Raw genomic sequence first — 16,225 nt, forward strand, 5'->3', positions numbered from 1 at the left:
ATCCACCAACCCTGCATCTGAAAGCTAGTCATTCGGTATCAGCAGTGCCATTTAATCTGGCTCTGTATCTTCTGTGGCACGGACATAAAGTGTATGTGGGTGTCATGCAAATCTCTAGCAGCATTTCACCTGTATAGCTTTGTACTCCCATAGCTTTGGGAGTACATTGGATGGGCTTCTAAACTTTTTAAGACCTCATTGAAGATGCACTGTAATTTTAGGAATGACTATGTGTTTAAGAATGCGCTCAGTTGATATGAATGAGTCTCATGCAAACAGGTGTAATCACGGCATCACACATTACGATTATCACTTTTCCCTCCTCTACACCGAGCGGGAAAAATGTCATCAGTGAAGAGTCCCTGAAAGGTAGCATCTCACAACACCTGTCATATCAGGACATTGCAGTATCTGGTACAATTGCCAAGGCCTTGTATGATGATAAAATCTAGTTTCTGTGAACACTTCAACATTCCGCCAGTCCAGGCTTTCTTGAAGCAAACAAAGGTGAAAAACGGAACATCTCAATGCCTGTATCATCTTAATATGTCCAGTATCTGAGTCACTCAAAAAAAAAAAAGGTTATCTGGCAAAAATGGTTTGTAACTTTCCTCAGCATTTCTATATTTTGTTGCCGTTAAAATATGATTTTAGGAGCAGAATATTGGTTGAGCTCCAGTTAGAGTTTTAAAGGCATATTATGCTACTAAGCTATTTTTGAAATTTTGACTACGGTAAATCATATAGTATTTGGAAATGTGGTCCTAAATAGGTGTTGGACTTACATGGAAGATAGAAAGCTTAAATTTAGTGTTCTTAAAGTCTAGATCTTCTGGTCACTGATTTCTAGAAAAGTCTGGAAGTTTCACTCGAAACACAAGATGTAAATAGAGAATTTGAACATGTTGATAAACCATAGTTTAGTGCAGACATCCCCAAACTTTGGCCCTCCAGATGTTTTGGACTACAGTTCCCATCATCCCTGACCACTGGTCCTGTTAGCTAGGGATCGTGGGAGTTGTAGGCCAAAACATCCGGAGGGCCGCAGTTTGGGGATGCCTGGTTTAGTGTAATGTGAGTGAACTGCAGTAAGATTCAGGCTTGCTTGCTCCTTCCGCTCCTCTCAATGAGGAGGAGTTTGAAAAGTTTCACTTCTTTCTTTGTTCAGCCCCAGTTTGTCAGGTCATCCATACTGATGAATGTTAATGTTAACTATGGTTATGAAAAAGCCATCTTCAAACCAACAGTTCTGAATCTGGCTTATTTAAACACACCATAGTTAACAAGTTTGGAATTCTGATGATATGCCAACTATAGTTAGTGGAAATTGAAAGTAAAAACTTCTCAACTCCTCACTGCAAGAGAAGCAGGGAATGTGTGAGTGAAAAGCTATTGGTAGTCATGCTAAACTATGTTTTATTGTGTCATCTGCATGTCGTCAGTCTGCCTCATAATTACAGCCTCATAAACAGAGTTTAAGCTAAACTACAGATGAAATGGAATGGAGGAGTGTGTCACCAATCATGCATAAAGGATTGATATGGTAGGCATTATATGCTTGAACTTTGAAAAAGCTCACCAAAGTCTTCTGAACAAACTCTTGTCATGGGATAAGTGGAAAAGTCCTCTTAAAATTGGTTAAAGAACAGGAAATAGAGAGTAGAAGTGCCAGGGGTCAGCAAACATTTTCAGCAGGGGGCTTGTCCACTGTCCCTCAGACCATGGGGGGGGGCGGAATATTTTTTTTTTGGGGGGGGAGAACTAATTTCTATCCCCCACAAATAACCCAGAGATGCATTTTAAATAAAAGGACACCTTCTACTTATGTAAAACATGCTGATTCCCGGACTGTCAGCGGGCCGGATTTAGAAGGCGATTGGGCTTAGTTTGCCTACCCATGGACTAGACCATTCTTGCTATAGATCAGGGGTCAGCAAACTTTTTCAGCAGGGGGCCGGTCCACTGTTCATCAGACCTTGTGGGGGGTCGGACTATATTTTGAAAAAAAATATGAACAAATTCCTATGCCCCACAAATAACCCAGAGATGCATTTTAAATAAAAGGACACATTCTACTCATGTAAAAACACCAGGCAGGCCCCACAAATAACCCAGAGATGCATTTGAAATAAAAGGACACATTCTACTCATGTAAAAACATGCTGATTCCCGGACCCTCCGCGGGCCGGATTTAGAAGGCGATTGGGCCGCATCTGGCCCCCGGGCCTTAGTTTGGGGACCCCTGCTATAGACGGATGTAAACAAGTATTACAGTCCCCCTAAGATAAAAAATGGGGCTTGTGTTCTTTGACTTGTTCATAATTAACGTGGAGTTGGGTGTGATCTGCAAGGTGCCCAAATTATTCAGGGTAGTAAAACAAAAAGGAATTGAAAGGACCTCCAAATAATTTCTCCAGACTAAGGGAGTGAGCATTAAATGGCCAATGCAATTCAGTGTAAACAAGTTTAAAGCGATGCTTATGGGACAAAAATCCCAAATTCACCTATATTTGGAGGGAGTCTGAAATAGTAGTGATTGGCCTGGAAAGGGATATTGCGTTGTGACAGTATAATAAAACTGTAAATCCAATTTTTGGTTGCTGTAATAAAGGAGGGGGGAGAGAATTCCATCTTAGGCATCATTTGGAAAGAAATCTAAAATAATTGAAAATACAACATCGAACATCATAATGCCATATCACAAATACATGGTGTGACCACACTTGGAATACTGCATAAATTCTGGGTGCCACACATCACCAAATATATTGTATGACTTGCTACTGTAAGATGTACTCATAGCCACAAACCTAAATGGCTTTACAAGGGGACTGGACATATTCATGGAAGATAAAGCTGCTTTGTTGTTGTTGTTTAGTCATTCAGTTGTATCCGACTCTTTGTAACCCTATGGACCAGAGCACGCCAGGCACTCCTGTCTTGCACTTCCTCCCGCAGTTTGGCCAGACTCATGTTGGTGGCTTCGAGAACAAAATCCAACCATCTCATCCTCTGTCATTCCCTTCTTGTGCCCTCCATCTTTGCCAACATCAGGGTCTTTTCCAGGGAGTCTTCTCTTCTCATGAGGTGGCCAAAGTATTGGAGCCTCAGCTTCAGGATCTGTCCTTCCAGTGAGCACTCAGGGCTGATTTCCTTAAGAATGGATAGGTTTGATCTTCTTGCAGTCCATGGGACTCTCAAGAGTTTCCTCCAGCACCATAATTCAAAAGCATCAATTCTTCGGCGATCAGCCTTCTTTATGGTCCAGCTCTCACTTCCATACATCACTACTGGGAAAACCATAGCTTTAACTATACGGACCTTTGTCGGCAAGGTGATGTCTCTGCTTTTTAAGATGCTGTCTAGGTTTGTCATTGCTTTTCTCCCAAGAAGCAGGTGTCTTTTAATTTCGTGACTGCTGTCACCATCTGCAGTGATCATGGAACCCAAGAAAGTAAAATCTCTCACTGCCTCCATATCTTCCCCTTCTATTTGCCAGGAGGTGATGGGACCAGTAGCCATGATCTTTTTTTTTATGTTAAGCTTTAGACCATATTTTGCGCTCTCGTCTTTCACCCTCCTTAAAAGGTTCTTTAATTCCTCCTCACTTTCTGCCATCAAGGTTGTGTCATCAGCATATCTGAGGTTGTTGATATTTCTTCCAGCAATCTTAATTCCGGCTTGGGATTCATCCAGTCCAGCCTTTCGCATGATGAATTCTGCATATAAGTTAAATAAGCAGGGAGACAATATACAGCCTTGTCGTACTCCTGTCCCAATTTTGAACCAATCAGTTATTCTGTATCCAGTTCTAACTGTAGCTTCTTGTCCCACATAGAGATTTCTCAGGAGACAGATTGAGATGATCAGGCACTCCCATTTCTTTAAGATGGGGCAAGGGACAAGGCAGTGATCCATGAAGGAGTCTTAAAGATAAAGCTATGAGTGGGTAATGGCCATGATGGTTGTGCTCTATGTCTACTGTGGGAGGCAGTAAGCCTCTGAATACCAGTTACTGGGGAGCAAGTAGGGAGAGTGCCGTTGAACTGAGGTCCTGCTTTTGGGCTTCTTAGGGGCATAAGGCTTTTGGTCTAACCCAGAAGGACTCTGATGTTCCTCAGACTACAAATGGGAAAGTGTGCTTTCCGGTAGCAGCCAGGAGTGTGCCTGCATTTGCAGAATGAAAGCAGTGTGTCCTAGAAAGGTAAGCAACTAATTTTATAAATCCTGTGTTTGTTTTTCATGAAGACTGGGTGGATTTTGGTACTCCCCCCTCTTTTCTTGACTCCTTATTGAGACCACTGCAATGGTATTTGCGTAATAATGACCCACCCAACAGCTTTTATTGATGACATTTGATTAAAATACAGGGCATTTTCTGGAGGAAAAAAAGAATTAGGCAATCAAAGCAATTTGCTTTAATTTTGTCTTAAACCTAAGTATAATAAAAGTAGAAAATCTAATGTCATCGTATCCATTTATGGCCTATGGAATAATTACATTGGCAGCACAGCATGATGCCAAAAACTCAGAGATGTAAGAAAAGTTTATGGAAGTCTGATTCTGTATTTTAAATACACTGGGTTTTTTGTTTTTGCTTCATTTCTCTAAAAGTTGCCTCCTTTTTAGAAAGGGTAATTGCCAATCTCTTGTTCAGAATCTCTGCAAATAGATTCAACAGGCTCTCCCTAAAACTTCTGTCTTTCGTCTTGTTGTTGTTGTTGTTATAGGCAGCTCAACTTAAAATAGTCTCATCTGCTTTAACTAAACTCTTCTACGTTACTTGGCAGTGCTTTCTTTTGTACATGGCTCTTAAGAGACCATGGAAGCTCAAACGGCACAATGAAGATCATGCAAATCATCCTCGCACTGCTGGTGTACAGTGGCCTGATTGAGAAGCAGTATGCATGGCTCATGGGCCAACCACATGAAAGGAACAATTTTAAAGACCAGATGAGCTAAAGCTGGGCCAAGTTAGGCTGATGTGTGAGCTTCAAAGGTTACGGAATAGCATCCTTATTTAAAATAAAACTGATTTTATTAATAACACCTGAACCAAGTTATTACTCATGGAGGAAACAGAGAGGTACATGATGCTAAATGCATACCATACTTAACGCAGGGGGAATAAAGATTACGTTGAATTTGGGTATATGCGCCCTGGCACAGAGCTGTATGTTTTCCTGAAAGAGGTAGAAATAGACAAGCATTTCCCTTTCATTGCACGGTGCATTTTGGAGTGTCCAAGGAACTAGCCTGCTTGCGGAGCCTGTGCTGGAATAAGTGGGTTAGTGTGTAGAAACCTTAATTGCTGAGACAAGTTGATTAAGACTTGGTTTTGTGCTCTACTGAGACATGTGAAATCCAGAAAGAACCCATTGCAACATGATAATAAAAATCATGGCACAATTGGAGACTGAGAGTGGAGTGGGAGATAGGGAGATGAAAAAAGCAAATAAATATCCTGACCTTCAGAATCTTCTCTAGTATATCTGGGACTTTTTTTTCTGATGCTGCATTTATTTTTTCTTAGTAAAAAGGAACCTGTAGAAGGATGTTTCTACTCCATAAGGAATACAGTTTAGATCAGTGCTCCCCAACCTTTTTATCGCCGCGGACCAGTCGACATTTGATAATTTTACCGCGGCCCGCTGAGGGGGGGGGGGCGTTGATTGTTTATATTTTATTTAGATTGTTTTGATTTAATAATTTTAATTTAATTGTATTTAAATGTTCCTTGGGCGGCCCGGTACCAATTGATCCACGGACCGGGACCGGTCCGTGGCCCGGGGGTTGAAGACCACTGGTTTAGATGTATTACAAATTCACTTTTTTCACAAGATAGGAGATTGTCCAGCGAGTCTGATTAGGATCTGTAAAACCACTTTATTTAATAATAATAATAATAATAATAATAATAATAATAATAATAAATAGAGGGATGCTGTTTTCGTTTGTAATGTTACTAAAGGGTCAATAATAAACTAATGTATCAAACATTTATTACATTGTTGATATAAGACTGACTCTTTTATGGTGCTTTGCTGCAGTTGCTTTAGCTACTTGTCACCATTAGAGTCAGAAGAGGCGCTGATCTTGGTTAGAAAGTCTCTGCTGAGAAAACCAGTGTATCTGGAGGAGATGGAATTTTATATTAAAGTCCAGTTCTAACTTACTTTTAAAAAAATCTGAAACATAAAATATAAGGTTGAGAAAAAAGACTAGTCCTCTGTCCAAGATCACATACCTGTGCAAGTGGAATATCTTCTGCTTGTGGAATGGAACTTCCACTCTCTTAATTCCTCCCATGCCATGACCCCCAGATCTGCATTGGAGGCTTGGGGAAAACATTTCTCTATATCTAAATTACAGTGTTTCACAAATATGTGAAAGGACCTGACAGAATACACTACAGCAGAGCACTTGTGTACTTTCTGCTTCTCAATTTAGTGATATATATATATACCATGCTCATCAAGGCAGCTTACAAGGAGACAACTAAAAATTGTAGGTTCCATGTAAAAATACCCACCTGAATAAAATGATTTTAAAACCCATATATAATGTGTGTGTTTGGGGTGGGGGAGGTGTCATGAAGAACCTTCCTTGAGAAGCTGTTGCACCACACAGTTTGGGGGGCACCACATTAAAAAAAAAAAAAAGCAGCAACATCCCTCTCTTTTCCACATCAGACATGCTGTCAATGAAGGGAAGAGTTGGGTCTCTGAAACTGCATGCAGATACTGAGCATTTTCAAATACTGTGGTAATACTTGCACGTTTTCATAGTGTTACTTCTGTCCCTGTTGCGTGTCCCCCAGCTGCAGTCATCAAAATGCAGGTGTGAGTGTATGAACCAGCCCTTGTGAACTAAACGCTAAAAACCAGAAGAATCTTTAAATGCCAGTCGTAGACTGTGATCCTATGGATTATAGTTTGGAATAATTTGTGTGATTATATTCTGTTTTCAAAGAAACTTTTGCAACATTTCCTCCTCCTTTACATTTTGCCTGCTTAAAATAAGGATGCAAAGGAAGAATATATTCCATTTTATGGTTGCTGTTTTATCATGGTCGGAAATTACAAAATGAATAAAGAAGCAGTCTTGTGTGTGTACGTGTGTTTCTGTCCGTCTGTCCACATATGCACACATGGGCATTTCACTTAGCATTTCGTAATTTCTGTCTGTGTAAAACATTAATTTAAATAGTAATAAGTAAAAATTACATATGCATATCTGAAAAGACTTCCTTATGTTTGTTCTGTAAGCCTTGTCTTTGAATAGCCTGGTTTTTAAAAAAAGGAGAAAAAGGAAAACCAATTTGATTTACATACAGTTGCTGGTTAATGTGAGGAAAATGAAAGTATTATGTACACTTATTACAAAGTTGTTTGTCAGCTATTTATTTTCAGCCATACTTCTGCTAACAAACGCCATGTTGCTTGCTGCTGACAAACCTGTGATAGGCATCATATGCCTCCAGAACGAGAACTTCCTCAAGCAATATAGCCACATGGCAACAGTTTGAAGAAAAAGGCATTCTTTCTCTCCTTCTCTCACATGCTACATTTTGGCACATCATAGAAGCAGGTAGCATATCCACTACCTGCTGTTGAAAGTGTTGAAGATACTGAATTATTTATTCAGTCTCTCTACACTATCCAAAACCGTTTTGGGTAGTTTGACACATCTCGGTCTTCCATATGGATACTTCATGGTGACAGAGTTGCCAGCTGCTCAGGTTTTGTGACAATCTTCGATTTTAAAGGACTATCTTAGCTTTCTTGGGAGAATCCTGTTTCAACCCCCCCCCCCTTAAATTTACCTTGTTCTTCTGCAGTGGGAATACGGTTTTATGTTATAAAAAACATTTGACGGGGATAGTTAGTTTGGGTTAAACTCAATTGATACAACAAATAAGTTTTATTATGATTACTATCGCTCATTTCTACACCGCTTTATACTTTCAATAAGAAAATCTCAAAGTGGTTTACAACCTACGTTAAAATACTGAGTAAAACAGTGCAGAATAAAACATTACTGAAGAAAGTCAAACATAAAGTATACCTTCAAAGCAACGTAATTTACAGGAGGCTAAAATATTATCTTGAAAGATTTCAAAATAAAACATTACAAAGGAGGTCAACTACAGAATGCACATTTAACTCAGCAAAGTTAACAAAATAGTGTTTCAAGCATTTTGAAAGAAAACATTACTAAAGGAAGTAAAATATAAAATGCACACTTAAAATGGCATAATTTGCAAGAAAATAAAATATCATCATAAGCGTAGTGGAACATATCTACTGCCAGTCCTGCTAATGGGGTTCATGGCGAGCAGTGTCTGTTGAAGCTCAGGCTTGGTAACCTGGGTCTGCAAGATGGTCTCTGGCCTCTTCAACAGCTCTCAGCTTTTGTAGCTGGAGTCAATCAGGGCCCTGTCTTCCTAAGCCAGGTGGGAAAGAGCCTGCATAGCAGGGAGCAGCTCTTCCAGGGCTCACAGCCAAGATGGTCTCCAAGAACCCTCCGAAAGGGGTTTTAAAGATTAATATTCCTTAATTTTTCTCCAACCTTTCTTCAAGACATGCATCAGGGTTGGAGAAAAGACACAAATGCAAGGTTTTATCCAATGCTAGTCATACTGAATGGTCATGACTCACTTAGGTCCATTACTTTCAATGGGTTGTCTCCGAGAATAACTTAGTTTGATACAACCTACAGGTAGAAGCAAAACATGATTTATTTATTTTTACATGCAGTTTTCTGAAGATGAAGCACCTTACAGTTGCCATTTTTGGAAACCTAATGGGATTAGCAGTTCTGCTGTCTATCTTTGGAATCTTCTTCCAGAATGCTCTCCACAGGTGTCATCTATGGAGGGCCCTGGGTGCTGAGACACCCACAAAAAAATTCCACTGTGGGTGCCCGACTGGGCAACCCAATGCGTCACACGTGTGATGTCACATGGTGTGCCAAGTCCCAATGGAGCTCATTGCAGCCGTGGGAGGGTCTGATGGGACCTGTCACACCATGTGACATGTGTGCAAGGCATATGACATAACACATGCACACCAGGCACCCCCAATGGGGGGCAGAACCTGGCACGCCTGGTGCTCTCATTGTGTATTTGTAAATGAACAAATATTACAAAGACACCATAAGACGCCAGCGAGTCCTCCTCCTTCCGGCATCCAAAGGAAAGTTACCCTGGTAATAATATTCCCCTGGATTTCTCAGTGCTCAGGGAAGTAGAAGTGCTTAGCTATTGTTAAATGCTATAAACCCATTCTAGAAGATAATGGAATTTGACAACTCTTGCAGCTCTCCTCTTTGGATTTGACATATGGTCCAATTTTCATATACATTATTGTCATCTCATGATATTCTCCAGATGAGAGATACATGATTTGGAAGTATCCGGAGTCTGGGTACACATGGGAACCATTTATACAACTGTATTGGCAGTTTGGAGTTATTGCAGTCACAAGCCAAGTTCCACTTGGGGCCTAGGAAGCCACTTTGCATGGTGGAGGAGTATCAGTTGCCTCCACCATACAGATAACATAACATTTGAGTGAGGAAGTCCGTTTGGAATACTTTGTACCCATAAACCATGGCACATGGTGTCCCCTTTACCAATCACATTCTGTGCCCAGGAAAGTACTTGTGCGCATAATGCTAAAAAGATTGCTGGTTTCACAACTGGGTCACAGAAATGTTAGTTGGTCTCTAAGGTGCTGCTGGAAGGAATTTTTTTTATTTTGTTTCAACTACATCAGACCAACACGGCTACCTACCTGGAACTAGAAATGTGCTGGGTCACATGCTCCTTTTCTACAGGCAGTCACATGCACGAGCATGTTTAGAGCAGTCACACTTAGAAAAGTAGCTGGTGGAATTCATGCAGTGAGCCATCCCCTAAAAGCGTCAAGGCCCATCTAGTCTAGCATTCTGCTTTCACAGTGTCCAACTGAATGCCCTTGGGAAGACAGGGCTCTAGTGCAGCATCGTGGTGCCCGCTTGCAGTTCCCACCAACTGGTATTCAGAAGCGTTCTGCCTTCAACAGTGCAAGCAGAACATCGCCCTCTGGCTAGTTGCCATTGTTAGATAGCCTTTATCCCACATGAATAGTCTCCTCTTTTAAAGCCATCCAAGATGGCTCATTACATCTTGTGGGAATGTGAGAACATATGAAGAGACGTACATTTGCATGCATACATTTGCATGAGGTCTCTCTGGATGGTATTCAACTAGGTTTTACCAACCCCTTGACTCTGCATATTTCTGACATATCCAAATAATTGTGACAGATCTTAAGTAGGTGTTCCATGCCTACTCACAAGGCTAGCAAGGTTATAAATAGGGAAACTTTCAAATAAGGTGCCCCAACCCTAAGAAGTTGGGGAAAACTTTGTACTAGGCTTCTGTTCTGCTAAGATTATACTGGAAATAAAATAATCCTGCCCTGATCATATGGCACATTAAAATAATCTTACAGTGCAATCACATGCAAGTTTACATAGGGAATCTTTTCAGTGGACCTTGTTCCCAGGTCAGAGTGCACAGCCTCAGTTTTACAGCTTGCATATTTATTTGTCCATTAAGTGTTTTCATTTCAGTGGATTTATCTGTGCACAAGGTTGCTGCCTTTGTTACAGTGTACCATAGATGAGTTTGCATATTTGTGTCTGCAGATAAGCTTGCATATTCTCTCAGAAACAGAAGCTAGTCCATTTCTTTTTTCAAAAGAAGAAAAAAAAAGGTCACCGTACTTATTTGGTATGTCCCTTGGTGGAAGCAAAGAAGGTAATATAATGGCTCATGGTGAATCATCAGGTCTAAAAGTGAAAATGTGTATCTGCCAGTAATTAATTGTGGCTAAACTTAACTACAAAGGGAGGAGAAAATTATTACCATACTCCTCATAAAACTCAGGAAGCTTGAATGAAGTTACCTAAAAATAAAAGCAGTCTTTAAAGGCTCTTTCGTTAAATCTCAGAAGTCTATCTCAAAATCTTTTTAAAGTTTACTTCTTGATGTTACAGCTTAATATAAAAATACTTATCTGATTAGCTGTTGTTTGGAATTGCTCTTGGAAAGCTATATCAAAAGTGTACTGGGGATTTAGCACTGGAATTCAGCAGCTATAGCATACCTCTAATGAGGATAACAATTTTATCGATTTATGCCAATTGAATATTAAAACCTTGCTTACACTGGAGTGCAAAATTTCTTATAGCTCCTTTATTCTTCCTGAACAACTCTGTGAAACTGTGATAGGGTATCAGTTTTCAGTTTTAGGTACAATACCTTACTCAGTAGGAATGGCTAGCGGTGTGCTGATATATGGTAGGGTTGGGATATCTGTGGCCTTCCAGATGTTTTTAGACTGAAATTCCCCTGATCCTCGACTAGTCGCCAACATGGTTGATGGAAGCTAGAGCTCAACAATATCTGGAGAACCACAGATTCCCACCTTCTGATGTAGACAGTGGTTTGGGATCATCACCTTGGAAAAGGATTACCAGAAAAATGGGCATGCTGGCAACTCGGGTTAGAGACCTTGATTAGGAATTGATGTTGCAAAGAAGAGCCCAGATGGTTTGGTTATTACTAAGTAATACAGACTTTGGTTGGTTCTGCTAAAGAAATGAAGTTATATTTCCATGGAGACAGTTTGGTTTGCTGGGTGTTGGTTGGACTCTACCCCCTTTTAAAGCATTCTCTTCATAGCATATAACTTCTCTGAAGTTTAGCTCCTAATCTGGGAGACAGCACTGTACATCTGTCAATGAATAGACATGACTCCTTCCTTGAACAATCTATTGACAAATGAAAACATTATTCTGTGCTTGTGTAAGCAGCAGGAGATTCAGCAAATTACAGGCATGTCTACTTTCTTAGGGCTAAACTTATCTTGAGGAAAGACAGTGTTAGAAACTGAGATTTGAAAGCTAGGAGCTAAATGGCACCTTAAACCTAGGTTGTGGGCGCAACAACGGAATGTCTAGGCACACTTTTTTAATAACAAGAATACAAAGCTGAAAATGAATGAACTGCAGCTAAAATATTATGTTCATTTTTCACATGGTCTAGTCTTTCCCCTGCCCACCCCGCTAATATTCTTAAGAGGGTATCTTCTCCAGGCTTCAGTAAGTAGCTGGAAGTGGGGAGGCAGAAAAAGATCCTCTTTTCCTTCCACTCTGCAGTTTTAATCTGAAATCTTAGGCTCAGTACTGCACCCAGAGCTCAGAAACTCCTCGCGCTAATGTAATTCCCAGTCACAAAATGCACCTAGAACAGTAGAAGTTTGGAACACTAAGGGAACCCACTTGTTTTCCCAAACTAGAACAAATTGTAAATTGGCTGTTGTAGTTGGTAGGAATTTTAATAGAACATCTTGAAAAAGATCAGAATTTGAGCAACAAATTGGGAATTCTGCACCTTGAATTTATAAAATTGGAAAAAAACCTTTTTTTTAAGGGACAGTATTTATATCTACAACATAATTAATACTGTTGCATAGGCTTGTTTTTAAGGTGTATTTTTGAAAGACATCTAAACAGTTTGCATTGGGAGAAACATGCACATGAAAGCTCACACCAAACATGCACACGAAAGCTCAAAAGCTCACACCAAACATGCACACGAAAGCTCATACCAAAATATAAACTTAGTTGGTCTTTAAGGTGCTACTGAAGGAATTTTTTTATTTTGCTTCGACTCAGACCAACACGGCTACCTACTTCAGAACAGTTAATGATAAATTGCTACGGCATTTTTCTCCTATAATACAAACAGTTTTTGAACACCCCACTGGGTCTCTGTATTCTAGCTATGTATGCCCCCAATTTGCTTTTATTGAGAAGAGCAGATCAGCACCTGCATTCCAGCTGCTTTGACTATCAGGAACCAGTCTGCATGGTATGGAAGCCCTTGCAGCGCCTCCCCTTCCTGCAACCTGGTGGCAATGTAAGACACATTTGCTAGTGCCCCTCTCCAAGCTGCAACAACCGTTGTATAATGGGAGGTTATACAAGGTGGGGCATGCAGGAACCTTATGCATGGTCTCAGGCTTTTCATGTTACCAAGACAAATATGGAAGCATGGGAAGCCCATTCTGCAAGAATTAATAACCAGGACTAACTGGATGCAGTAGTTTCAGGTGTCCATAAGAATGCATGTGAAGGTCATTTAAGATGCCTGTTTGTTTCCAGTACAGTGCACTGCTTTTGGGTCGCTACAGACCCATTGTGGCTGGAGTTCAGAAGACAAAACATTATCAGTGCATTGACAATGGACAGTATGTCTCCTTATAGAGAGAAAATGGGTAAAATAAGCATTCACTCAATGATTTATCAAATTGCTTTTTGGGGGATGACACCAGTTCACATTCTAAAATGAATGAATGAGTTGCAATCCTAGATATTTGCTAGTTATATATTAGTATGTACATATAGTAATTACATTGAGAGGAAAAATATTTTTTCCCATAACAATTAATGTTTGTAAATGTTTATGGAAGTACATAACAAATATAACAAACACATGGACTAATTAAGATGAAAGGGATGACAGCCCTTGTGGCTTCTTCTGAAAAATAAAGAACATTACAATAGTAAGACTTAATTATTTCTGTAAACATTTCAAATTAGTTTCTGTATAAAAACTGAATTTATAAAGTAGTTTATATCGTCTCAGCCTTTTGACATTTGTACATACTATGTCAAGAATAAATTAGTCCTCATTTTTTATTTATTATATATTCTAATATATTATCATTTATTGCTCTATATCTTTGTTTGGATTTTTAAAGTTGCTTATTGTTGAAGCACAAATGAAAAAGCTTTTTGTTGTGATTTATACATTCCCTTCGCATACAGTATCAAAATATAACTGTTACATGTTGATTGAATATTAATATATAATAAATAATTGAGTATTAAAGTAAGTAATCTGTTATGTTTTATGCATGAATAATGCTAGCTGATGAATAAGTACTCCTCCCCCCCCCTAAAAAAAACAAAGCAATCAATTGACCCATTTCTTTAGTTTGGCATCCTGTTCATATGTGGGGAGACAGAGTATTCGTCAGTAGTCTCAATCCTCTTAACTATATGTTGCCAATTATCAGGTGTCAAATAATACATTTTATTTTACATTCTATGGAAGGGGTGAGAGAACCTGTACTTGTCGCCAGTTCAATCTGTTTGGATCCACTCTGATATAAGACCTAGTAAAGTTGCCATGGCTTCTCGGTTCACAGCGAAACCTGCAGCTGGCAACTTTGCTTCTATCCATTTCTTGGTAGAGCAACAGCAGATAAGCAGAAACATTCCTGACAGCCGCAGTTCATAGGTTTATTGTTGTAGCGAAAGGCCATTACAAATATGTAGCATTAGTATTAATAAAATAATACAGAGCATACACCCACAATATAAGCCAACATACAATATACAGTGTAGGTCAGGCTTCCCTTTCAGAATAAAGGAAAGAGTTATATTTGGCAAGCATCTCATTGCCAGAAGATCATGCACCTGTTTGCCAAGAATTGGATGGGTCTTTTATAGCTGCAGCTGTGTAGAAACCAGTGCGCCCAAAGCCATTCCATAGGACTGAGCCACCAAAAGTCATGCTCAACCTTCACCAGCCCTGGGGCAAAATGGGGAAATCGTTCACCGTAAATGCTGAGTTATTTTGAAGTTTACATTCTGCAGACCAAAGGGGCAGGCAAATATGTATTCAGACTTATGTGTATCTAATACATCGCACATGTGCCTAATGGCTATGAAAGTCTCAAACAGTTCATTCACTCACATGTGAGTTTGGCCTACTCTATTTGTTCCAATTATGGGCAAATTCGGGTTGCGCTGGGAAAGCATGTGGCTTACCATTGTAAAGTATTTGGCATCCTTTTGTGTCGAATATTTAGAACAGATGATCACTTAATAAATGTTGGGGTTGGTTTTTTTTTGCTGGGTAGCTTGTGTTTGCTAACATGTTATATAGTGTGCTTGTGCGTAAATGCACTGCGCATTAGCATATTGTAACGTTGATCAGGTTGGATAAGAATAATGTTAACGGCAGTTTTAAATTTACTCTTATTTTGTGAGATAACATGTTAATGATGTAGCTGTTTTAATTTGACTTTAGCAGACAGTTTAAATATAGGTTTCCCTTACAGAGACAAAAGTTGCAATTTAAAGCTCTTTGGTGGTCTAAAAACAGCTTAATTCTCTAGTAGCATGGTAATAAGCACTAATCCAGCTTATGCAGTGATTGTAGTATGTCATGTTTGTGAAAGATTGCCTAACTAGGCTTTCTCTGGGTTTTATGTAAAAAAAATTAAATGTAAAACCTTATAACATCTTTATGCTGAGACAAACTGTTCAATTTAACTTGCGCTCCAGCAGCAGCTGTCAGGAATTATCATGCTTCCTGCGTTCTTGGTATCACCTTGTGTCCTTACCTCCTAGATAGACTCTGTGGGATGATAAAGCTCACCTTGTTAGGATTTATTACTGAAATAATAACCCGAGGTAAAATGAAAGTTGATGTCACACGGAATGACAGCTGACATATATTTATGTCATGGGCAACATTATAATAATAAAACTTCCTTTCCCTTCCTTGGCACTAGGTGTTAAGTGGAAGTGTGCCTCATCATATCCTCCAGTGCCCTGCGTAGGGAGTCCATTAGACAAATACACGGTTCCTCTGTGGGCATGTTCACTGTAACGCGCCCTGTCAGGTGTTGTTTAAGCTTTAAACCGCGGCTCTGTGGCGGTACAAAACAGACCTATGGGGCGACTGTGCGTACGTTCTTATAATGTCATGAGATTTATTTTTAAAAAGAGCAGAGTTTTATCGCTTCAGTGGGAAAGTAAAATCTTTTGTAGCTGTGGTTTTGTAGTTATCTAGAGGTCCCATACAAGTAAGATAAGCAAAGCAAGAGTTAGCAATGAATGGCCACGGGACTTTACCTCAGAGGTGCTTCAACAGCTGCCAGCATATGGTTGAGAAATGTCACCGGGTTCTAGTATTATAAGGGAGAAGGGTGAGGAACACTGTCTCCACACCATTAATAATTTTATACACCTTCGTCATGTAGCGTCTTACTTGACCTTCTCTAATCTAAGAAAACCTCAAATATTGTAACCTTTCCTCATAGAGGAGTTGCTCCATCATCACCTACCATTTTTGTGAACCTTTTGTGAACCTCTT

General features: G+C 39.7%; 1 protein-coding gene across 14 annotated transcripts in view; it reads left to right on the forward strand.

Moving 5' to 3' along the window:
* QTMAN (queuosine-tRNA mannosyltransferase) overlaps positions 1-16,225 on the forward strand; it is a 341,618-nt gene that overhangs the window by 72,943 nt on the left and 252,450 nt on the right. The window contains exon 1 of one of the 14 annotated variants that reach the window (XM_088661792.1): positions 10,682-10,807. The exons of the other annotated variants lie outside the window; for them this stretch is intronic. The gene's annotated coding sequence lies outside the window, so the exon portion shown is untranslated. Of the gene's footprint in view, positions 1-10,681; positions 10,808-16,225 lie in introns of those variants that run through there. 14 annotated transcript variants of the gene reach the window in all.

This window comes from Zootoca vivipara, chromosome 1 (genome assembly GCF_965207765.1).
Source record: "Zootoca vivipara chromosome 1, rZooViv2.hap1.1, whole genome shotgun sequence".
Lineage (NCBI taxonomy): Eukaryota > Metazoa > Chordata > Lepidosauria > Squamata > Lacertidae > Zootoca > Zootoca vivipara.